At 50.3% G+C, this 25,303-nt stretch overlaps 1 pseudogene; it reads left to right on the top strand.

Annotated features, from left to right (window-relative positions):
• Positions 1 to 6,480: 6,480 nt before the first annotated feature.
• LOC109753507 (uncharacterized) lies at positions 6,481 to 24,222 on the top strand (annotated as a pseudogene).
• Positions 24,223 to 25,303: the final 1,081 nt, after the last annotated feature.

The following is a 25,303-nucleotide window of genomic DNA, read 5'->3' as shown; positions in this document are numbered from 1 at the left end:
TGAAGGGGCAAGATCCGCACAAAAACTGTCAAGAACCCTGACTCCCAACGCATCTATTTCGGAATCGTTCATGGGTTTAACGGCTGCTAAGTTTCGAATCATTTCTAAAGCACGCTCCGCTTCAAGATCCAGGATATCATTAACTGATTTAGAGATTTCACTGCCATTACTACCTAGTGAAACTCCTAACTGATTTGCGTTATGAACGATCTCATCATTGGAAAAAATGTATAATAGAATTGGACGTATTGACCGACATACCAGTAGTGACCTCAATGTCACGAAGCTTGGCCGCCCGCATAGCGCACCTTAGCTGCATGTCATCAACATCAGGCTGATCCTGGAGGCGACAACTCATCCATCGTCCTTCAGAGACAGGATCCGGGATCCCTCCAAAAGCAATGATCTCCTCCCGCGTGGCCCCGTTTGGGGTGGGGCCTCCTGCCCAACCTCCAACAGGGCTCAACTGAACTGGAGCAGCCGGGGTACAACCGAGAGCCGTTGTAAGCACCGGGGAAGCTCCCGGCGCCTCCCGCGGCATCGGCCGGTGTCCGGATCCCGGGGACGCCACGGGAGCCCCACCAACCAATGGCGCCAAGGGAGAAGTAGGGGCGGAGGCCACCTGCCCGCGCCCGCTCCCGACCTGGCCCCACCCCCGGAAGGTGGCATGGCCAACACCGGGCTCGTTACCTACTGCAAGGCAACGCTCCGAGTGGGCGTCGAGAGCCCGAGTCAAGTAGACGACGCGGACGCCGCCGCAGCCGTGTGCGCCATGGGAGAGGCAGGGGCGGAGGCCTCCTGCCGCCCCCCCCCTCCCGGTCCGGCCACCGCAACCATGTGCGCCATGGGAGAGGCAGGGGCGGAGGCCTCCTGCCCGCGCCCCCCTCCCGGTCCGGCCGCCCTGCTGGCCCGCGGCACGGCCATCGTCGCACCAGTCATCAACGGACTCCTCGCCGGCGGGGAAGCACCACTCAGAGAGGGGGATCGTAGGGCCGCCTGCCCAAGATCATCCCCACCATCGAGGCGTAGCTGAGCGCCCAGACCGATCACTGCCGGTGGAGTCGGTGTACTCTCCACCGAGGTTATCGCAACAACCAACTCATCAGAACAACCACCCACCGGTGTGTCAGCAGCAGCAAAATCCTGGGGAGGAAGCGATCGCTCATGCAAATCATCACACTCCACCTGATCGCTCCATAGTCTAGGAGGAGCATAGGCAGGCTCAAACGAACCAAATCTCAACGTGTTCATGGGTGCAACAGTCGAAGGTGTAGTCCCTTTCCCGGGCGACGACGCGTCGGAACCCGGGATGTTAGACGCATCACGCCCACGGTCATCCTCTCACACCTCCTTGTTACCCGAGCCATCATCCTTATCAAGCATATCAACATCGTTCCCTGCCAAGGCCTCTGAGAAAAGCTCGGTGTCCTCGAACTCGATCTGGAGGTTGTAAATCATGCCTCTATGAGTCCACTTAACCACATATGGTACATACTCGATATCCAGGATACTGACAAGCAATCTAGCCACCCCGTTTGCTCGGGTAAAGGCCATATCCACCCTCTCGGTTTTCCCAACCAGTGTCCCCAAGCTAGCCGCGACTCGAACATCATTCAGCGGCTTCGAAGGTGCCCCCGAAAATTTAGATGTTTTCGCTCCTTATGAGGTTGATTTTTTGTTCACTTCGATTACTAGAATGAAATTGGAATAAGACATCTGCAGTTAAGTTGTTGGTATTTTTAAAATGAACTGAACCTTGCACGGCTGGTTCTTAGAAAACTTTTCATGGTACACCTAATACTACTCTGGTTCGCTTCCAGAAAACAATTTTTGCATTCGTCCTGTGTATGTGGTATTGATAACTTCATCACATTGAATTCGCCTTGGATATGTAATGTATAATGCCTTTGATTCTCTGTCCCCTTGTGGCTAATGTTTTTTCCTCTGCTATGCAGGATAAGTTTGCTCTAGATGTGGAAGATCAGTTGGAGAGAACGCCGTTCCAAAGATAGCAACACTCTAGCCGTCAAATATGATTTTGCTGCAGTTTCAACTACATCTGAACAACAGTAGATGTATGTGTTTCTCACGTGTACTTGCAAAGTTAAATAGCATCAATCTGAATATCGGGAGCTCCAGCGAGCACCGTTGTGTGTTATTGGCTGCTAATCAACGTTCATTGACAGTATGTGAACGGTCCTGATCAATATTGTACTACTCTACACAAACGAAAACATTTGTCAGTGGCCTCATCAACTCATTCTTGGTCTAGTTTTTCCGAATGTCCAACAGTGTAGAACTCATCCCGCGCCTCAAAAAACCAGAGCCTATCACAGAGAGAGAGAGAGGGGGGGGGGGGGGGGGGGCGGGGGAGGGTCTGTACCGAGACCATATCCACTTTATTTCGTCAGGGTGAGCAGTTCAGTCCATGTCCGTTTGTGCTGAGAGTAGCAGTTGATGTGTCATCTTCTGAATCGGGCAATGTTTATCTTGTGTTCCTTCACTGTCGACAAATACATGTATGGTTCCTGATGCGGATATGGGCTAATAACTGCGATACGGATATGGGAGCTCTGGCCCGAGATTTGCTCTGTTTTACCATGCATTTGTTGCCATGGATTGCGAGCCCTGGATTCATATTTCACCCTTCAGAGTTCCATGTAGTTAACAAATGATTTCAGAGTTCCTTGTTTTCTTTTTGGCAGAGATGTACTGGTGATTAGAACAGTAAAAACGGCATTTCTGTGAAACAGAACAAGCATTTTTTTTAGAAAAGGAGGATGTACCCCGTCCTCTGCATCTGGACGATGCATGCAGCCATATTATTAATTATTAACAAAAATCATATAAGGTGATACATCAATAAGTCTGAAGCCACTATCTTGGCAACGCTGTTGCTACTCCTATCCCCTTGATGAAGGTGTGCCGAATGTCCGGGCCTAATACCAAACAGACATCGGACCAAAGCCTAACATCTAAAGCCGGGTGTCCCATCCACGCCACTACCTGGATTGGGTCCCGCACCGGTCCGGCACACTCCCAGTGAGCACCGCACGCTGCAAGGGCCGTCACCTCCATCTTCCATCGGTCCATCCTCAGAGTAGAACTGATGCACCAACCTTGCGAGGCCTCTCTGGCATCAACGCCACCATGACGCCATACAACTTCCTCCTCCTGCGCGAGTCCATCTCCGCGCATCAGACGCCGAGTCTCCACTGCGCCATGCTGCCGAGAACCACCATCGACGATACGGTTGATGCCACACCGCTCCGCCTACATGCCATCTCGCGTCGACTCCGAACTACCAGCAACTCCACCACCCTGAGCAGTCCCTGGCCGACACCTTCAGGAAGGAATATGACACCAAAGTGCCATCGTCACCCAAACAGAGGAAGAGAGGCTTTCTCCTGCGCTCATGGCAGAGGTGGGGGGCGTAGCATCCACACCGAAGCCTCCAGGAAGGGAATCGGCGCCGATCGAGGGCATCGACTTTGGTGCGGCCGCCACGCTGGCCTGGAGTTTCCCCCGGATCCATGCCCACCCGCCAGATCCGTCCAGGCAGCATTGGCGTCGCCCATAGTCGCTACCGTAGCCAGCACGAACCGGAGTAGATCGAGTCGGAGACGACGCCTCTCATGGAACTCCGGTCGGCCATCGAGGAGCCATTGCAGCACCGACGCCTCCACCTCGCCCACGCAGTTGTGGAAGGCCCCCCATCTGCACCCGCGGATGCCACCCGCCAGGCAGGCCGCACCGCGCGCCACCGATCGAGGCTGCCGCCCCGAGAGACGATCTGCCAACCGGCGCCGCGCCATGAGAGCCAGATCCCCACGCCTGCGTCCGCGCACCGCACGCGCTCCCGTGCGTCGTACACACTCGGCGCGCAGCCCCAACGCAAGCTCGCCACGGCGACCACGCGCTACCACGGCGGACGCCCTGCAACGCCCAAGCACCATGAGAGGGAGAACCGGAGTGCCCCGCCGCCGCTGACGCTGCGCGGTCTTTGCCCGGCGGCGCCTGCTGGCAGCGGCGAGGGGAAGGGAGATCTGGCGAGGAGGGAGCTCACTCGGCGGCTAGGGTTCCGCCTGGGTCGCCCGCAGGATAAAAAGGAAACAGAACAAGCATGACGATCTACCATGCCATAGTAATACAAATGGTCATGGCAATATGATGATCTCTTTGGTAGCAGGGGAATCGAGACTATATATGCAAGTGGAAGTTTCTTCACCACCCACACAATGCATATATGAAGGTCCTTTGTTTGTGGAACAATCTATACTGCACATTCTTACTTTGCTGAGATATTGGAGTAAACCAATACAGAGAGCACATTCTGCTTCATGAATTTGTGAACAGATGGGGAGTATGTGTTAGGTCTAGTATAAATATGACTAAAGCCAGCCCTTGGGCGTTGTGCATGATATTTGGGGGAATCAAGGCTATATTCTTTACAGAGTACAGTGGTTGCATATGGAGGGACCGAGCCATACAACTGAAGGCTAAAGTCGCTGGGGATCGTGGTGTGATCGTGCAGGTAGTGGGATGAGGCCGAATCTTGAGTCTAACACCCGCAACAGCATCAACGGCGGGCTTGATGATGTTCAGACTGGAGCGAATGTTGATGAAAACCGCCGTGGGGCCCCCTTGGTAACTGAGCGCTAGTAGGAACATGTAGCACTTGAACTTCACCTAATGCTACCTTTTCCTAGACAAAGTGTATGTCTGTCAGTATGTAAAGCTGAGCCCTTCGTCTACTCAATCAAAGTTGTTTATATTTCGGCATGGGTGGTTCCTGTTCCAGCAAAACCAAATCTCAGGCATTGAAGCTTGCACGCTCTCACAGTCTTCCATCCGTAGAACCACAAAATCATTCGAATTACAATTTAGACAAATCAGCATGCTTTTTTTTGGTCAGTACCAAGGAAAAGCTTCTGAGTGGTCAGCATTATGTTTGCTGCTTTGATTATATCAGCTAAATTGGCTGCTAATGCGAGGGCCTGGCCACTCTACAAACTGAGGAATGTTAGGTATGAATGATGGTACAGATCTTGTAAGACGCGAGGGCTTCGCCACTATATACTCTCGACCCACCCTTCCAGCCTCGCCCCACAGGCGACGGGGAGGGAACGCTAGGCGCCGCTGGCCTCCTCCCCTCCTCCCGTCCCCTTCCTCCCCCGCCGCCGCCACAGGGTGCGGCTAGGCAAAGCCTGGCTGGCGCTGGCGGCGGCGGGCCTCCTCGTCCCCTCGCATGTGGCATCGGTGTGGGGCGCTTCAACGGGCCAGGGCACCGTGGTTGGTGGGTCGCGGCGGCGCGGCGGGTGCCCTTCCAACGATCGACGGCTGGGGCCTTGCACGGTGCGTCGGCTGGTGGCTGGAGGGGCGTGCTTGCTGCTGCTCGCGCCCCGATCTGGCGCTGGGAGCCATGGGCGGCGCGGGGCCGGCGGCCTCTGCAGGTCCTGGACGGCGTTGGCTGCTGGCCGTGGTGGACCGGCGAGATTCGGCGGCGACATCTGTTGCTGGCGGCTGCTGGATGTCCGGGGCGGGGCGTGCTTGGCGAGGCGGCAATGGACCTTGCTGATCTGCATCGGGGGCTTGTCCGGCCACCATCTCGTGAGCGACGCGGGCTGTGGTGGTGTGGGCCGGCCGTCGCCGGTGGCTTCGGGTGCCGGTGGTGGTCCGGAGTGGTGGTGTGCCCTGTCGGGAGGGTCCGGCGGTATGGCCGCGGTGACCGGCTTGACCGGGGTGCGGGTGGAGCGGGTCAGTGGAGGCGGCGGCGCTCTCCGGTGGACATGCCCCATCGGCGGCGCCGTGTGGCGGATGTGATCTTCCTTCTCCTCGATCTAGAATGGCTATGATCGGGGGCGCTTGCTCGGGAGGATCTGACCGGGGCCTGAGGCGTGTCGGAGTTGCCGCTCTGGGTGGGTCAGATTGGGCTCGATCCAGGATGTACCCACGATAGGCGAGTCCCTCCCTCCGGTGGTACGGTGGTCGCTGCTAATATTCGGGACTTCACGGTACTGTCGGGCAACACGGAGTCGAGGGCCATGGACACGGCGTTGTCTGAGTGTACTTGGCGACGGTCGTCGGGAATCGCAGAGGTGTGTCTCACCCAGTCCGGCTCATGTCGGGGACACAGGGCTGGGGGCCTTGCAGTGGTGGCGCAGGCCCAGCCTTCGTGGCTCATGTCGGGTTAGGAATGAAAGATGTGGACTTTCGCTATTCCTACCGTGGCTGGTACTCTGTGGTGGCCGGTGGGTGAGGTCTTGGACTTGGATGCCGGAGCGGCGGCTCCGGATGGTGGTTCGGATGGTTGCCTCTCCGACGGGCGCCATGTCGGCGGTGGTGGCTCCCTTCTTTGTCGTGCTGGCGATGAGAGGGATAGCAGTTGGTGGCTCGGGGGCGTCCTCTGCTGGAGGTCGCCCAGATCTGGATCTAGGGTCTGGGCATGCCGCGTTTGCCCTAGGGCCTCAGTGACTTAGGATGGGGTGCCGAGCGAAAGGTCCGCGCTTTTGCACCGGCGACGGCGACGCTTGCAGGCACCGTTCACTTCCTGAAGACGTCGCCGTGGATCTCCTCGCCGCGTCAGAGTTCCGAGTGAAGACCCTTGCACGGTGGGGATAGGCAACGACGACGCTCTGAGTTGTTCTCTCTGTTGGGGGCATTGTCTAGGAGCTTAGGTGTCCTAGGGTGTTGCGTGATTGTGCTCCATTCTCCCTGTGTTCCCATTGGGTAGCATAGTTGCTTGTCTGCTTCGCGATCTGGGTAGTGTAGGATCATCTTTGTATGAGGGTCACCTCACCAACATGTATCGTTTGGCCGCGTACCTAGTTCGGTTCGTGCCTTTATTTATAGGGGGGCAAAAGCCTGTTTCGAGAGACTCTACATACTCTACCCCTTGTAAAACGTGAGATCGAACCCCCCTCCCCCCGCGTCGCCCCTGCGCGGCGAACGTGAGGCAACCCAAATCCCCGCTGCCGCCGTCCCCTCCCCTCCCTTCACCTCCCTCGCTGCCGCCAGGGTGCGCGCCCGGGCTGTGGCGGTGGCGGCGGGACTTCTCGCGCCGTCTCGCGCGGCGTGGCGGGCGCGGGCCATTCCCTTCGGGCCAGGGCGGGATGCAGGCGCCAGGTATCTCGGCGTCGATGGGCGGATGCGGCTTGGTGCGCCTCCATGCTGCCGGCGTGGTGGCTGGCTGCGCCTTCGGTGGCAGCCGGCCCGTCAGGTGGTGCGCGTAGGTGGGGTTAGATCCGACCCGATCTGGCTCTGACGCCTCTTCCGGCGGCGCGGGCTGGGTGCAGCAGGGCCGCGGGCGGCTGGCACCGCCGTGCAGAGGGGTGGCGGTGCTGGTGGCGTGGCGGTAGGTGGTGGTGGCGCGTGCGGGCTCCGTGGTGCAGTTGGGCGCCCTTCTCGGCGGTGGACGGCGGCGTGGGGCGCGGGCGGGCTGTTCCTGGACCCCTCCTTCGCGGCGGTGGCGGTGCTGGCTCTTCTCCCCCCTTTGTCGGACTAGCGGCCGTCGGTGGCCACGCGTTGAGCTGTGCCAATAGCAGGGCTGGGGCAAAGCAGGTGCTTCGGGGGGAAAGGGTAGTTGTCGCACCTCGCCTTCCCCTTTCCCCTACCTGATGCTTCGTGGTTGTTGTCCCGGCGATGTCTGAGGCGGGACGATCGTTGCCGGTTGCGGCGGTGGTGGAAGTTGGCTCCATCAAAAGCCCTCTCCTTTGAGGGTGCCGGGACGGTCTTGATGCTGGACGGCGGCCCTGGCGGTGGGAGATCCGTTTATCTTGGGCAGATTGCGCAACTCGGGTGCGGGCGGGCAGACAGGGCCGCGCGCGCGGCATGAATGAGGGTGGTTGGCGGAGCGGGGGTGTGCCGAAGGGTTGGTGCACCGGGGGTCATCACTTGCCCAGTTCTCATATGGGCCGACGGTGGCGGCGTCCGCGGACGTAGTTTCCTCCCTGCAGGCTCCGTCGTGGTGCTCCCTTCCCCTTCGGGTTACTGCAGGCGAAAGCTTGATTTGCGGGATCGGACAGTGGCGGCTATGGTCGTGCCCTTGTTGGAGGCACTGTTTTGAAGTCCTTGTTCTGCCGTCGGTCGTCTCACCTCTCCTCGGTGGTTGCTCATAGTGATTTCCGTCGGCTTAAGGCGATGCCTCTTTGCTCATCTTTAGTGTGCTTTGTAGTTCGTTGGAGTGGTGTGTTGGTGCCCGGCATCTTTATATCTCGCCCTGGGTGTGTGTTCTTGCCTAGGGTGCGTGGTGTGTAGTGGTGGTGTGTGTTTGTATCGGCTCTCGGTTGTAATCGGTGATGAATGTTTTATAATATAAAGCGGGGGCAAAACCTTTTTCATAAAACGTGAGATCTAGAATTAACTGGTGCGACAGGCACCTGTGGCAATAAGTCGGCGAGTCTCCTGTGTCGTCGTGTTCGTGGTGTGTTTCGGCGAGAGAGTGAGCGATCAAGCCGGCGATTTGATCCAGCTGCCTGGCTGGCTGCTTAGGATCGTACGTGTGCAACTCGTCCGAAACCAGCAGCTTTGTACGTGTACTTGCGTGCGCTCCTTGAGAAAGAGGGAAACTGGGGAGGGAGTGAACTGTACCTTTGGCTCAATTACTTTCTCAGGGATCCCTAAAACATTGAACGTGCTCTCAAACATCCCCTTCCTATTTGTCGGTCTCGCCGGTTCATTCTGTGCCACTACAAAAACTACTTCAGGCTATGGTGCAGACTAGATGCTCTTACCAATTTTGGTTCCTGTTCTGACTCAACTTGAGGTTTGAAGCACACTGATGTTGATCCTGCTGGCAGCTCACAGGGGGAGCTCTAGAGTTCCACACTCTTCTTTGCTCGTGTCACTTCTGTCGGTGTTGGTTCATCCTACTAACATCTCTACCCGAACGATGCCACCATAGTTTGGGACAGATTGCCTGCGACTCTGCGAGTCTTTCCTAGATCTCAGCATCATGATATTACATCATCATCATCTCCTATTATGTATACTTCCTAGCTTGGTGCCATGACATGTACACAGTCTATATTTTTTTTTTAAACGAGGCAAAAGATTTGCCATTTTCATTGATTAAGAGAGAAGTTTTAGAGGTTTAAGGCCCATGGCCGAATTACAATAATCACTCTCGCGGCATTACGTTACTCAAGTGCTTCGCCCCCGCAATGCTCCAAAGCGAGGTTTCCTCTTTAATCCTAGTGAAAATGACACCCACTGGAACGGCCTCGTTACGGAAGATCCGTGCATTCCTCTCTTTCCACAATTCCCAAGAGATGAGAAGCATCAAGGAAGCAAGTGGCTTTAGCGATTGGGTCTTCCTGTTAGCATTGTGGCTCCACCACTCTTTGGCGGAAGTCGCGTCACTCCAATCAGAAGGATGCACATCCTGGAGACCAAGCCAATCTTTGACCATGCGCCAAACTCTAATAGTGTATCGGCATTGGAATAGTAGGTGGGCCCCCGACTCCTGGACTTGTTTGCATAGTGGACAAAGATTACATTTTGGCCACCCACGACGTTGAAGCCTGTCCGCCGTCCAAATCCTATTGTTGATTGCCAGCCATGCGAAGAACTTACATTTAGGAGGAGCCCAAATCTTCCAAACGGTCGGGATCATGGTTGTGTCAGTATGGCCCAAGAATTGCGCCTTGTAGGCCGACGCCGCTGAGTAGAGACCGTCAGTAGTGAACTTCCACGTTATGTTGTCGGGTGTGTCGACGTCGAGGTTGACGTGGGAGACCCTCTCCCAAAGGGTGACAAACTCAACGAGGTGTTCGACGGTGATGCCTTGAAGAATGTCCACCTGGCAAGTCCAGAAGTTCTCATGCAGAGCCATTCGGACCGAGCAATTCTTCTTCTTCGACAAGTCAAAGATTTTAGGAGCCAGGTCTTTGGGTCTAATACCATCAAGCCAAGGAGACTCCCAGAACTTGGCACGCATACCATCCCCAACTTGGACCTTGGTAGCCGCAGCAAAGATATTTCTGTCATTGTCATCACATGGGGTTCCCAAGCCAACCCATGGCTTGTCTGGGTGAAGCCACTCGGCCCACAACCAACGAAGGCGAAGAGCAATGGCAAACTTGTCAAGATTTAGGATTCCAAGGGCTCCATGCATCTTGGACTTGCACACCTGCTCCCAATTTATCTTGCATTTTCCACCAGTGACCTTATCACAACCTGCCCAAAGGAAAGCACGTCTGAGGGCATCAATCTTCTATTTGACCTCGACCGGTAACTGTAACACCATCATGTAGTTGATAGCAATCGCCGAGAGGACCGACTTGACCAAGACCGCACGATCCGCCGAGGCAATATGCCTTCCCACCCAAGGAGTGAGCTGACTCGCCACCTTGTCCTCTATGGGTTGGTAGTGGATTCTCTTCAGCCTCTTCACGGACAAAGGCAACCCAAGGTATTTCATCGGAAAGGAGGAACGCTTGGCCGGGAAGGATTGGAGGATGTCCGAAAGATCAACATTTTTGCAACGGATTGGGGCGACACAACTTTTTGAACAATTTGTGACTAGGCCGGTGACCTCACTAAAGTGCTTGAGAGTTTCGGCGAAAAATTGGACGTCCTCCTTAATAGGCGCAAGAAAAACAATGGCGTCATCTGCATAGAGCGAAGCACGAATAGGCATAGCATTTCCGCCGAGCGGGTGAAGATTTCCTTGAACCGTGATCTTCACAAGGATGTGGTGCAGCGGGTCGATAGCGAGCATGAATAACAGGGGGGATAGAGGGTCCCCTTGCCTCAACCCACGACCAAGCTTGATGGGATCGCCGGGCACGCCATTGAGCAAAACACGCGACGAAGCTGAGGATAGCAGTGTCGAAACCCAACCACGAAAGCGGGGCGGGAAACCAAGGTGTCGAAGCAGGTCGAGGAGGAAGTCCCGCCGAACGGAGTTGAAGGCCTTTTTGATATCAAGCTTGAAGAGCAACGCCGGGGTTTTTCTACGGTGGAAGCGTCTCGCGAGATTGCGCACATACATGAAATTGTCATGGATGCATCTTCTTTTAATGAACGCACTTTGGGTGTGTGAGACGAGTTGATTCATGTGTGGGGCAAGCCGGTTGGACATCATCGTAGCAATTAGTTTAGCAACAACATGTATAAGATTGATGGGACGAAAGTCGGCGATGTCCTCAGCACCGTCCTTTTTCGGAATGAGGGCAATGTCAGCCGAGTTCAACCGATGGAAGTGAGTAGCATGGAGATCAGAGAAATGGTTGATGGCAAGCATGAGGTCCGGCTTCATAGTGTCCCAACATGCCTTGAAAAAGGCACCCGTGAATCCATCAGGGCCCGGTGCCTTGTCGCTTGGCATGGAGAACACAACTCTCTTAGCTTCCTCCTTGGTGAAGGCCTCTCCCAATTCATGAAGGTCGCAGTGGGCGTGGGGATGATCCCCCAATTGATGTCAATGTTACGTGAAGGGCCTTTTTTTGCGATGTTCTAGATGTGGCGGTGGACAATGTTTTTCTTGTGCTCGTGCTCGGTGACCCAACCATTGTTGTGCTTGAGGCTGTGAATGAAAATTTTCCTTCTTCTATGGTTGACCCGCAGATGGAAGTAATGTGTGTTGGCATCTCCTTCCTTGGGGTTAGTGATTCTGGAGTTTTCACGCTTCCTGGCCTTCTCCAAGGCGGTCAAGCTGATAACCTTTCTCTTAAGCCTTTTGCAGATGTCACTTTCTTCCGGACTAAGAGCTCTTTCATCTTGCCCCGGGTCAAGGTGGAGGATGACTTCGATGGCCATATGGAGTTGGACCTTTGAGTTTGCAAAGAGGGTCTTGCTCCAAGCACGCAATTTTTGACTTGTCTTCTTGATCTTGTGGAAGAGCCTTTTATAGGGCTCACCGTGTCTAGAATCCTCGCTCCAAGCATCACTGACTACCTTTTGGAAGCCCGACATTTTGATCCAGTAGTTTTCGAAACGGAAGGACTTGGGCCTCTTGGGTGCATCATGATTAGCAAGTAATAGGGGACAGTGGTCTGAAAACGATGATGAGAGGGCATGAAGGATGTGAGTGGAGAATTCGACGTCCCAATCCTCATTGGATAAGAAACTATCAAGTTTGCTCAAAGTCGGATCATTTTGTTCATTACTCCATGTGCATCTTCTATTCTGAAGGTGAACCTCCTTGAGCTCACAATCGTTCAAGGTGTTTCGAATGTGGACAAGGCGGCTTCGGTCCACATTCGTGCGATTCTTGTCTCTAGCCCGATATATTTGATTGAAGTCTCCGCTAACCAGCCATTTGGTTCCCGAAGTTGGTTTTTGCGAGATGAGCTCTTGGAAGAAAGCATCCTTATGCGTGCTACGAGTGGGGCCATATACTGTAGTCAGTTTGAAGGTTTTTTTTCATCGGAGTTGTTGAGCTTCACAGTCACGGAGAGGAAGTAGGCTCCGGTTTGTACATTGGTGACAGTAACAGCATCACTATCCCAGAGTATCAAGATTCCACCTTTAGTGCCATCAGCCGGTCTTTGAGCAAAGTTCTTGAGGCGCTGGCCACCCAGATAAGTAGCGAGGATTGGATCAATGATCTGCAGCTTCGATTCTTGGATGCAAACAAGATGACAGAAGGAGGCGGCAATGGTTTCATGTATAGCAGCACGCCGGTCTGGACAATTAAGCCCACACACCTTCCAGCGGTTGCAACAACACTTCGTGGTTGCGTTTGGTGGTGCTACTTCAGTACCGGGACTGGAGTTTCAGGGTGAAAACCCATGGTGTGTCCTTCGCCGGTCATACCTGGCAATGGCGGTATTTCGATATCGTTACCTTGTTGAAGGCATTGCATGATGTTGCTCAGTTCTTCTCTCAGGGTGAAAACTCAGGATTTAGTATTTGACTGAATCCGGCAACGGTGACACTTGTGTGTCTTTATCTTCTTGAAGACGTTGCTTTTGGAGAACCTACTCGCAGCCTGTGTGTTGTCACGGTAGTGCTTGGTATCGTTGTTGGTTACGGCGTGTCTTAGATCTTTTTTTCTTTTGTTATTTTTTCTTTTTTCTTTTTGGCTGTGTGCATCCTTGATGCCTCGAGTTACTCGTGGCATTGAGTTGTTGCAGAGGCCGGGTGTACTTGATATCATCTTGATATTAATATATTACCCTTTGTCGAAAAACTTAAACCATTGATACATCAAAGCAGACAAAGCACTCAGATCATACATCGCCCGTGGCCACGTCGCTCATGTCTAGTCCTTCATGTCCTCCATGATGGACCAGGGCTTCTTCAACAACAACAGAGAGATCGCAGTCAAGCCTAAATAGGGCTCGAAGAGCCGCAATCGCAATGTCAGGGAGGCGCCCCTGGAACAACGAGGCAAATTTTGCAATTGCCGCCTCAGTTATCTGTTCTCCTTCGGCCACGATGCCCATCCGATGACATAGTAACTTCTCCGCAAGTTTGGCGATCGACATGTTCATGTTCTTTGCCAGGAGACGCGAACTGTGGAGAATGAGTTGTAGGCCGGTGACCCCTGCGAGGGTTTTTCTTCTGCCTTCGGTGCCCTTGGAGGCGTAGAGCACATAGCAGGGGAAGGCAGCAGCGTCGGCATGCGCGGGATGAAGATGGGCGTGTCCTCCTGGCCTTCCGTCTGTGCGTGGAAGGAAGGGATATGGATTGGCGTTGTCACTTCATGATCAATTGGAGTTGTCTCTTCATGACCATGTGGCAGCGGCGACGGTGTCGGTGTGGCGAGGATAGATTCTGGTGCAGCATCAGTCAGATCTGAAGTGGCCAAAGCGATCTTCATCGCTGCATTCGGCGAGATTAGGTCCCCCTCCGTCGAACTGGAAGGGAAGGCTGCAGGGCCTAGGTGCGCCTCTGTGCACAACACGATGTGGTCGGGCGCCTCGCCAACATCCAACATCCGGCTAGCTGTGGATCTGCAATGCCAACCCATGACAGAGCTGGTAGGCAGAACTTCGATGATGTCCCGAGAGGTGTACTAGTAGAGAAAGGGTCAAATGTTCAGTTCATTAGTCCCGGTATGAATTTGAGCTGGCACTCCATTAGTGCCGGTTCTAACGGCTAGGCGGGCCACTCTCATTAGTACCGGTTCGTTCCATACTTTTAGCACCGGTTCGTTCCACGAGCCGATACTAAAGAGAGTGGTTGCAGGATGTTGTCAGTCTGGGGCCCCTCTAGCACCTTTAGTACCGGTTTCTGCCACGAACTGGTACTAAAGGTCGTCCTATATAAACCCTTCGTCCACCCGCGCTCTGTTCTCCCCCCTTTCCGCTCTCCTCTCTGTTCTTCCCTTCTTTCTCTCGAGCTCATCACAAATTTTGCCCAAATTTTGTCAAGATTTGAAGGCCCCCGTCCATTCAAATGATCACAAAGGTTAGCAACTTTGTCCTTTCATCTCTCATTGCTGGATCCTCTTGCAATGGTTTATATAGTGATTAATTTGTGGGTTTTACTAATTTGGGAGGAATTATATGTGGTAGTATTTTATTTATATGCAATTTGAGGACAAAATAACACTTAGTTTGCATATGTAGGTGTGATTTACTTAGTGCCCTTCTAAATCTCCGAAGTAACCACCGTCGATCACCCGCACCGTCCCGTCGCCGGCACCACCTTGCGGTGAGCCTCTTGTTCTTATCTTTTTTATATAAAAAATTCATGTTTGTGTGATTTGGATATATAGTTACTCGTATAATTATCTTACCCGTACGTTGTTTGTTATACATAGTGCCATGGTCTTGATATCTGTCCCCGTCGGCCCTTGTCCGTGTTATGATTCGGATGTGGTATATTCTCTTTTAAAACTATTTGTTGCATTTCGTGTTTATGACAAATTATGCCCATCAAGTTGACATAGATATTTTTATCTAGGAGGTATGTGAACCGGAAATTCCAACCGACCCTATTGTCGAGAGGTTAAATTTAGTTGAAAGAGAAAACGAGTATTTGAAAGAAAAATTGAAAAGAATTGAGGGGGAGAAGATGGAATTGGAGTTGCATGTTGCCGATGTCGTCGATGATCACAAGATCAAGATGGAGAAAATGCGCTTGAAGATTAGAAAGATTAGAAAATATGCCATTGATAATGAGGCTTGGTATCATTATGTTGTTGGATCAATTGTTACCTTAGTTGCGATCTTGATCGCATTTGTTGTTGCATTTAAATGTTTTAGCTAGAGAGTTATTTGTTTGTTGCATTGAAGTGTTATATGAACTTTATGTATGAACTTGTATTAATTTGGTCTTTTCGGTGTTGTGTAATGAAGATGAGCCGACAATGGATGTACGATGACCGATGCTCTCCCGAGTTCATTATGACGTGCATACTTTTCTGCTTGCGGCTGAGGCAAACAAGCGGGCGGATGGTTTTATGCCTTGTCTATGTGCTGGCTGTAAGAATAATCACAATTACTCTAACTCAAGAACCATTCACATCCACCTGTTTGAGTCCGGTTTCATGCCCCACTATAATGTTTGGACCAAGCACAGAGAAAGATGGGTTATGATGGAAGGCAATGAAGGAGAAGAGGACAACGAAAGCTATCCTGGACATGGGTTTCCTGAATACGATGATACAACAACTGGGGAAGAAGTTGAGCCGGCAATGCGGGAAGAAGCTGAATAAGAGGCATCAGATGAGCCCGCTGATGATCTAGGTCGGGCCATTGCCGATGCAAAGAGAAACTGCGCAAGTGATTTGGAGAAGAAGAAGTTGCAGCGCATGTTAGAGGATCACAAGAAACTGTTGTACCTGAATTCCGAAGCTGACAAGAAAAGTTGGGCACTACACTGGAATTGCTGCAATGGAAGGCAGAGAATGGTGTATCTGACAACGGATTTGGAAAGTTGCTGGTAATGATAAAGAATATGCTTCCAAAGGACAACGAATTGCCCGAGAGTGCATACAAAGCAAAGAAGGTTGTCTGCCCTCTAGGGTTAGAGGTGCAGAAGATACATGCATGCCCTAATGACTGCATCCTCTACCGCGGTGAGTACGAGGATTTGAACGTGTGCTCGATATTCGGTGAATTGCGATATAAGATCAGCCGCAACGACCTTGGTGATGTCGAGGGCGAGCTCCCCAGGAAAAAGATTCCTGCCAAGGTGATGTGGTACGCTCCTATAATACCACGGTTGAAACGTTTCTTCCAAAACAAAAAACATGCCAAGGCGACGCGATGGCACAGAGAAGACCGAAGAAAGACGGAAAGTTGAGAGTACCCGCTGACGTGTCGTAGTGGAGAAAAATCGAGAGAAAGTATATAGGGATGAGTTTGTAGGTGACGCAAGGAACGTATGGTGTGGTCTAAGCGCAGATGGCATTAATCCTTTTGGGGAGCAGAGCAGCAACCATAGCACATGGCTTGTGACTCTATGTATGTATAACCTTCCTCCTTGGTTGTGCATGAAGCGGAAGTTCATTATGATGTCAGTGCTCATCCAAGGCCCTAAGCAACCCGGCAATGACATTGATGTGTACCTAAGGCCATTACTTGAAGAACTCTTAGAGCTGTGGAATGGAACAGGTATACGTGCGTGGGATGAGCACGGACAGGAAGAATTTGACCTAAAGGCGTTGCTGTTCATGACCATCAATGATTAGCCTGCTCTCAGTAACCTTTCAGGACAGACAAACAAGGGATACCGCGCATGCACGCACTGTTTGGATGATACCGACAGTATATATTTGGATAATTGTAGGAAGAATGTGTACTTGGAACATCGTCGATTTCTTCGGAGCAGGCATCCCGTAAGAAAGAAAGACAAGCATTTCAAAGGTGAGGCGGATCACCAAACAAAGCCTCGCCACCGTACTGGTGCTGATGTACATGATATGGTCAAGGATTTGAAGGTAGTCTTTGGAAAGGGTCCTGGCGGACAACCTGTTCCGAATGACGCTGACGGACGCGCACCCATGTGGAAGAAGAAAATCTATATTTTGGGACCTGCCCTATTGGAAAGACCAAGAGGTCCGCTCCGCAATCGACGTGATGCACGTGACGAAGAATCTTTGCGTGATCCTGCTTGGCTTCTTGGGCGTGTATGAAAAGACAAAAGATACACCGGAAGCACAGGAGGACCAACAATGTATGCACGGAAAAGACGGCATACATCAGGGTCATGCCAACTATGCTCTTACCAAAGAAGAGAAGGAAATCTTCTTTGATTGTCTGCTCAGTATTAAGGTACCGTCTGGCTTCTTGTCGAATATAAAGGGAATAATAAATATGGCAGAGAAAAAGTTCCAGAACTTAAAGTCTCATGACTGCCACGTGATTATGACGCAACTGCTTCCGGTTGCATTGAGGGGGCTTCTACCGGAAAACGTTCGATTAGCCATTGTGAAGCTATGTGCATTCCTCAATGCAATCTCTCAGAAGGTAATCGATCCAGAAAGCATACCAAGGTTAGAGAATGATTTGGTGCAATGTCTTGTTAGTTTCGAGTTGGTGTTCCCACCATCCTTCTTCAACATCATGACGCATGTCCTAGTTCACCTATGCGAAGAGATTAACGTTTTGGGTCCTATATTTCTACACAATATGTTCCCCTTTGAGAGGTTCATGGGAGTCTTAAATAAATATGTTCATAACCGTGCTAAGCCAGAAGGAAGCATCTCCAAGGGCCATGAAAATGAGGAGGTCATCGAGTTTTCTATTGACTTTATTCCTGACCTTAAGCCGACTGGTGTTCCTGAATCGCGGCATAAGGGCAGACTGGATGGAAAAGGCACGCTAGGAGGGGATCAGATAATATGTATGGACGAACATTCTCTCACTCAAGAACACTACACAGGTCTACAGAATTTCACCTTGGTGGCTCCGTATATGGACGAACACAAGAATTTTCTACGCTCGAAACACCCGGAGAGGTCTGATGACTGGATTACACGTGAACAAACGGGGACTATCGCCGGCTGGTTGCAGACACGTGCCATGCATGATGCCGCTATTGAAGATGACATGTACTTGTTGTCCCAGTTACCATCTTCGAATATAATGACTTTCAAAGGGTACGAGATAAATGGGAATATATTTTACACGATCGCACAAGATAAGAAGAGCACCAACCAAAACAATGGTGTCCGCTTTGATGCAGCAACCAACACGGGAAAGGAAACATATTATGGTTACATAGAGGACATATGGGAACTTGACTATGGACGTGCTTTGAAGGTCCCTTTGTTTCGGTGCAAATGGGTCAATATGACACGAGGCGGGGTAACGGAAGACCTGCAGTATTGAATGACAACAGTGGATCTCAACAATCTTGCGTATGCAGACGAAACATTCGTCCTAGCCAATGATGTGGCATAGGTTTTCTATGTGAAGGACATGTCTACCAAGCCGAGAAAAAGAAAAGATAAGGAATTGAATGCATCATATGATGAGGCAAAGCGCCACATAGTTCTTTCTGGGAAGAGAAACATCGTGGGAGTGGATGACAAGACAGACATGTCAGAAGATTATGAAAAGTTTGTTGAAATTGCTCCATTCACAGTGAATATTGACCCGAGCATCCAGTTAAATGATGAAGATTTTTCCATGGTTACGGCGCAAAGGGACACACGCGAAAAAAGTTTCACACCTAAAGATCTGGGATGTGATCGGCTTCATTATCATCACTTTCTTCTGTGTTTCACACCCAGGAGGGAATCTCTGTAATAGTTAGGGTAGTTATGTGTTTTGGCACTTGAAACGAGAAGAAATTTTATGTGCAAACAAATTTTTTAATGCATTTACTGATTTTTTTCAGCTAAATGACCCTGAAATTGAAAAACACATAATTCTTTCATGCATTTACAAATTCTTTCATGCATTTACAAATTATTTCAAATGAACTCCGAAAAGGTTGAAAGTTCGCATGGTATCATAATTTCAACCACATAGCATATGCAAAAAAGTAGAGAGGGTTACGGCAAAAACTGGATGCACTTCATGTATAAAATGGACAATCTCTTTCGAAGTATCAGGGTTTCGGACGAAAACTCATCTGTTACAAAGGCATTTCATTTTTTAAATAACCTAAGTATTACCAAATTGAATATAATGATAAAACACACTAATATTAAACATAAGAAAAAAGAATCACTGGAAAATCTATTTTTAAAGTTAAGTTATTCACAAACTAGTGATTCACACAAATTTCGAATAATTCAAAATTTAAACTATTCCAATTTAAAAACTACCGGCACTAACAGAAAGTCTGTAATTTTTTGTACCTAAAACAAAAATATTCACAAACAAACTCTAAATACAGCAAAAAACAACTAAAAAATAAATAAAAGAAAATAAATAAAGCAGAAAAGAAAAAAACAAGAAAAAAACTAAATGAAGAAAGCCCGCCTACTGGGCCACAGTGGCCTGCATACGACTAGAAACCCAAATTCTAGTTGGGCCAGGATGCAGGCCTGCTCGCCCAGTAGGCCCAACTGGGCATCGTAGCAGAGGTAGGCCCAGACGGCCTGCTTTAGAGAGGAGCTCGAGACAGCAGCGGCGGCGGGGCTTATAAGCAGGTCCGAGCGCCTCTCGGCTAGCGAGGTGGGACTAAACTTCTGCGGCCCTCGCCTGGCAGCGCACCCCCTTTAGTGCCGGGTCATGGCACCAACCGGTACTAAAGAGGGGCTCATTAGTACCGGTTGGAGCCACCACCCGGTATTAAAGGCCTGCCCTTCCCGCCGCTTGGCCTGGCCAAAACAGGCCTTTAGTACCGATTGGTGGCTCCAACCGGTATTAAAGGTGCCTCCTATATAAGAAACACTTCAAAAAATTTAGTTTCTCATCTCCCACCTCTCTCTGCCGCCGCCCCGTCCCGTGCCGTCACCGCCCCTGTCGCGCTGTCCCCGTCGACTCCGCGCCGCCCCCGTCCTCGTCGCGTCGTCCCCGTCGACTTCGGCCCGTCCCCGTCGCCGCGCCGGCCCGTCGCCGTCCCCTCGCCTCGCCGTTGTCGTCGCCTTGGACCTCGCCTTGCCGTCGCCGTCGCCTCGACCTCGCCCGCGCGCGCTGTGAGCCCCTCTCCCCCGGGCCCCTCTCCTCCCTCCAATCTAAGCCACCGCGCCGCCGTCGCCGTAGCTAGGTGCACACACGCGCGCGCACACACACACTACACACTACACGCGCACACACACACACAATTTTTCTGTTTTTAGTTTATTCTGTTTTTTCTGTTTTTCATACAAAGTTTTAGCTGAATTAATTAATTAGATTAGATTAATGTCAAATAGTATATACAGAAATGTTAGTTATAATATAATGACAAAGGTTTTTTCTATTTTTTATACAAAGGTTTTCTGTCAAATAGTATAATGTCAAAGGTTTTAGATATAATAATGTTATAGAAATGTTAAAAATGTTATAGAAATGTTAGTTATATAGAAATGTTAGAAATTTTAGAAATGTTAGTTTTACCTAGATGAATTATATTAATTTCAAATTGTTAGACGATGATCGATGTTTTTATTAGTTTCTTCTAATTTTAGTTAAGAAATCACAATTCAATCATTTAAAAAATGTTACGTTTGGATATAGTATTTGTTTTCGCCGATGTCTGGCCCACATCCTCGCCATCGACCCGTTCACGACGACGTCCTGCTTCAGAGGACCCATGTCCGCGACTGGGCTCCGCCGGGCTGGCACTGGGATAGCGGGATTTTTGCTTGACCAGGTCATAGATCCCAAAGGAGAATACCATTACCCGCTACCGCCCCATGAACCACTCCCAATTTTCATCGTGCTCCGAAGGCACCAAGGCAACATGTAGGAGAAATTATATATATACCTAATTGTATATATATATACATGTGTATGTGTGCATAATGGTGGTTGTGAGACATTCGATGATCGGCTCTACGAGAAATTCTATTTATATATGATCGGTTCTACGAGAAATTCTATTTATATATATTCATAACGTGTATAATATGTAGTATCGTAAAATACCCCAAAATTAAAGAAAAAGAAATCATGAATCCAAAAACCCCCAAAACTAAAGTGCCCCCGCCCCCGGCGCTGGCTCGTTCCACATGGTGGCCCTTTAGCGGCGGTTCGTGCAGAGCTGGTACTAAAGAGGGGGACCTTTAGTCCCCTCCCTTTAGTGCCGGTTCTAAAGGCTCTTACGAACCGGTGCTATATCCCGGTTCTGCACTAGTGGTGGTGCGCGGCGACGGCGGAGGCGAGATCATTGCAGAGCAAGAAGTCTCGATCTGGACGATGTCCTGAGAGGTGGTGCACGGCGACGCTGGAGGTGAGCGCCCGCGAGAGTCCATGGTGGTGGTGGCAGCAGCGACGGAGCCCCAACATGAAAGACGACCCGCAGATCGCTTGTCTCTGAACCGGTCTTCACTGTCACGGTCATCATCTCTACGGCGTTCGTTGTCGTCGTCGCGATGGCGAGGCTCGCCGCCCACCAGCCCCCAGGCGACAGACTGCGAGCGCGGCTGGGCAGCAGGGCGCACTGACTGGTCGCTGATGCACCCTCACACCGTAGGTGGAGCAGCAGGTTGGGACGGAGGAGCACGAGGATGCCGCACGACAGCTGCAGATGACAATGTTGGAGGAGAAGCCGGCGTCAGGGGGTTGGTGCAGTTCCAAGCGCGGTGACCAATCTGCCGGCATCTGAGGCAGGTGAACGGATTTCGACAGTCAACCTTGCAGTGTCCTTTGAGGAGGCAGCGATGGCATTCTCTGTCACTGAACTTGACGAAATCCCTTCGCGCAGGAGGAGGAAAATCACACGCAGCTCGACGGCTTGGGCGCCGGCGGTTGGGGCGCCGCCACCAATATGTCGGCCGAACAAGTTGCCAGTCCGCCGACCGGCCGAAGTCAGCCTCGAAGCACGATTTAGATTCCGCAGTAGGAGGAGCATGGCTTGACGAAGAGCTCCGCCTTGAGACTGCGGCAGGATTCGCAGGGCTCGAGGAAGCGCCCGGCGCCGCACGACGACAGGCAGCAGGCGCCGATTTGATGCATGGCCGGAGGACGCCATGGACGGGGAGCTGGGGGTGGAATCTACGTACTTTTAAATAGCGCGCTAAGCATCTTAACGGCAGACCTCTTCTAAATGCTATAGCATGCTATAGCGGAGCTATAGCGCGTTATTTAAAATGTTTATTCATTTATTTGGACCAAAGTCTCTTAGCGCAAGACTTTTTGTAAACGAGCGGGCTATTTAAAACAGTATCTAGCAGCGCATCATGAGCAGCGAAGTGCACCTTGCGGGGACGGCTCGTCGCGTCCGAGATAACCGCGCAGCACGCTGGCAAAAGAGCACCATCATTCGAGGCAGCCGCGCTGCACGCCGGCAGAGGAGCACCATCCCGGATGCACAGAGGAACTCCCCTCCAGCTGCAGGAAGAGGGCCGCCACCAGATCTGGCCGCGAGAACCGACGAGAAGGGAATCCCGGAGGGAACCGTGGCGAGATCGAGGAGGTGCTTCGCGGGGAGGGAGGGGGTTGGGCGGGGCCATGGTGGCTGCGGGCACCGGAGCTGGGCGTCGCAGGAGCGTGGGAGCCATTCTCACTCACCACTAGTAGTATATTGTACAGTGTATAGTCCCCAGACCCTAGGAGTTGCTCCTTCTTTCTTGATTTTAAATATTTCGAGCGCTGACATATAGGCTTCTTTTGTCTAGATGACGATTGCTTTCACGTCTATCACGGCCATTTTCATCATAGAAAGGGTTGATGATGGGGCCGGAACAAAGTCCCTTTCACCCCTTGTCATTGCTGGTGCACTAAGCATCCTGTACTGGAGGCAAGATCTTTCGATTGTTTATCTATCCTTCTGTCAGTAATATTTGCTTCCTTGAACTTAACTGTCTACTCTGTTGTGTAGTTTCTTTGATGACCTTCGGCCATATGCGGTAATCCAGTTTGTTCCATGCATTGTAATACCTGTGATGACTATAGTTATTCCACCAGTGTATACACATTCAAGCTACTGGTTGTCGGCAGCAGGTTAGTGTTATTGCCGCTCAATATCACCAGGTTGTATGCAGTTCCATTATTTGTGTACATAGCTATATGTGATTCACGTAAATGTACTGGGTTATTTCATAGTCAATTTTCTCAAAGCATAAGAACTGGTGATACCTTTTTCTTCTTGCAGTCTGTACTCATGATGCTTGGTTATAAACCACAGTTACCTTGAAAATTCATAGAAAACTCACTAGAAGTTGTAATGTTCCCCTTCTTAAGTTCTTACTCCCTTAATACCATTGAACGGTGCCAAGATGATTCTGTTTCCCCAGTAACGTCTGCTGTTACCTAGAAATTTATAAATCAGTTAACAGTCCAACTAATATAAATGTGCATGAATTGCTGTTTTCCAGTTGTTGGCCTTTGATGATGTTGCTACAAGAATGAGTTATGCAGAAGCATTTATTTAAGCACAATTTAATCATAGGCCACCGCAAGCATTTATTCTAAGCACATTGTTTTTTAGGGTTTTCTAAGCGCAGAGATACTTCTGTTCTGATTTTTCAAATTGATTTCAGGATTTTACCTTGTTGCCAAAGTAGAAGTGGGTGCAGACAAACCTATATATAGGTGGACACATGACATTGTTAGAGGACATACTTTTAAACATCTATGTGCTGCGATGATACCTGTTTTCTTGACTCTTATGTTGGCAAAGAGGACAATTGAACCTGACATGTATACATCAGCTTACTCAATGCATCACTTTTGAGTCTATTTTTGTATAGTTTTAGTTCTATTGAATCACTTTAATCCGATGTTGGTATTGCTCGCTCTACTTGAGCATACAAATACACCAAGTGTTACCAAATATCAATAATATTGCCATTCCACTGATTTACCAAAAAATTGATGTTTTCGCTCTTTATGAGGTTGGTTTTTGTTCACTTTGGTTACTAGAATGATATCAGAATAAGATATCTGCAGTTATTTTTTTGGTATTTTTAACATGAACCAAAACATGCACGGGTAGTTCTTAGGAAACTTTTCATGATGTGCTTCTGCTTATTCAAACTAATACTACTCTGGTTTGCTTCCAGAAATCAATGTTTGCAGTTTTGACCACCTCACCACATTGAATGGGCCTTGCATCCATGTATCCATGTGACTAATGTTTTTTCCTCTGTCATGCAGGGTAAGCTTACTCCAGATGTGGAAGATCAGTTGGAGAGAACGCAGTTCCAAAGATAGCAACACTGTAGATGTCAAATATGATTATGCTGCAGTTTCAACTACGTCTAAAGAACAGTAGATATGTGTTAATGTGTTTTTCATGTATACTCCCGAAGTGTAAAAATAGCATCAATCTGAATATCAGGAACCCCAGCTTCCATGGTTGTGTATTATTGCCTGCTAATCGACGTTCGTATGTGGTTGTTCCTGATCGAATCTTGTACAGGGAGGAAAAATGTATATCAGTGGCCTCATCAACTCTTTGTGCTCTAGTTTTTGCGAACTTCCAATGGCCTATACCTCGTCCTGTAACTGGACGGGGTTCTACGTGACTGCATCCGCTTCAGTTGTTACTGCTCTTCAGAGTCCATTAAGCTGCGTGCTATGCAGTCGACAACTTCCATATGTGCAAGATAATTCATTGGCTTGCTTGTTACTTACGTATGTGCAAGATAATTTATTGTCCGACTTGTCTAAGTGATGGGTTGAGTTCAGGTTTATAACTCTTTCAAAATTGAACAAAGTTAAGGTTTTCAGGACAGCACGAGGAGGGGTTAATGGATCATTGATTTGGGATACGGGGGAACATAACTGCGATTTAGAGGTGGGAGCTCTGGACCCAGATTTCCCCTGTTTTATCATGCAACTGTTGCCATGGATTGAGAACTCTAGATTCTGATTTCAGGTTCCCATGTTTTCTTTCCGATAAAAGTGTACGGCTGATTCTAGCAGTAAAAATGGAAATTTTGCGAAACACAATAAGCATGATGATCCGCCATGCCATAGTAATGCAAATGATCATGGCAATATGATGACCTGATGACCTCTTCGGTAGAATGGGAATTGAGACTATATATATGCAAGCGGCAGTTTTCCCACCACCACACAATGCATACATGGTGTTGGCTGGGCGAAATGGTCAGTACTCCACGCTTTTGTTTCCGAGATATTAGAGTAAACCAATAGAGAAAGCATATTTTGCTTCACCCGATTTGTTAGCCAATAGAGGGACCCGCTCCCGTTGAACCAGCATGGGAGGAGAGCCCATAGAGGGAGCCCCCGTTGAACCAGCATGGGAGGAGTGCTAGGACCGGCACAATTGAAAGGAATTGACCCAAAAACCGACGAGGGATTTGTCAGATTTTGGTGTAAAATGCGGGATACTCGAG

The sequence above is a fragment of the Aegilops tauschii genome, chromosome 3 (assembly GCF_002575655.3).
Source record: "Aegilops tauschii subsp. strangulata cultivar AL8/78 chromosome 3, Aet v6.0, whole genome shotgun sequence".
Lineage (NCBI taxonomy): Eukaryota > Viridiplantae > Streptophyta > Magnoliopsida > Poales > Poaceae > Aegilops > Aegilops tauschii.
Note: the sequence above shows the minus strand (reverse complement) of the source record. Positions and strands in the feature narration are given on the sequence as shown.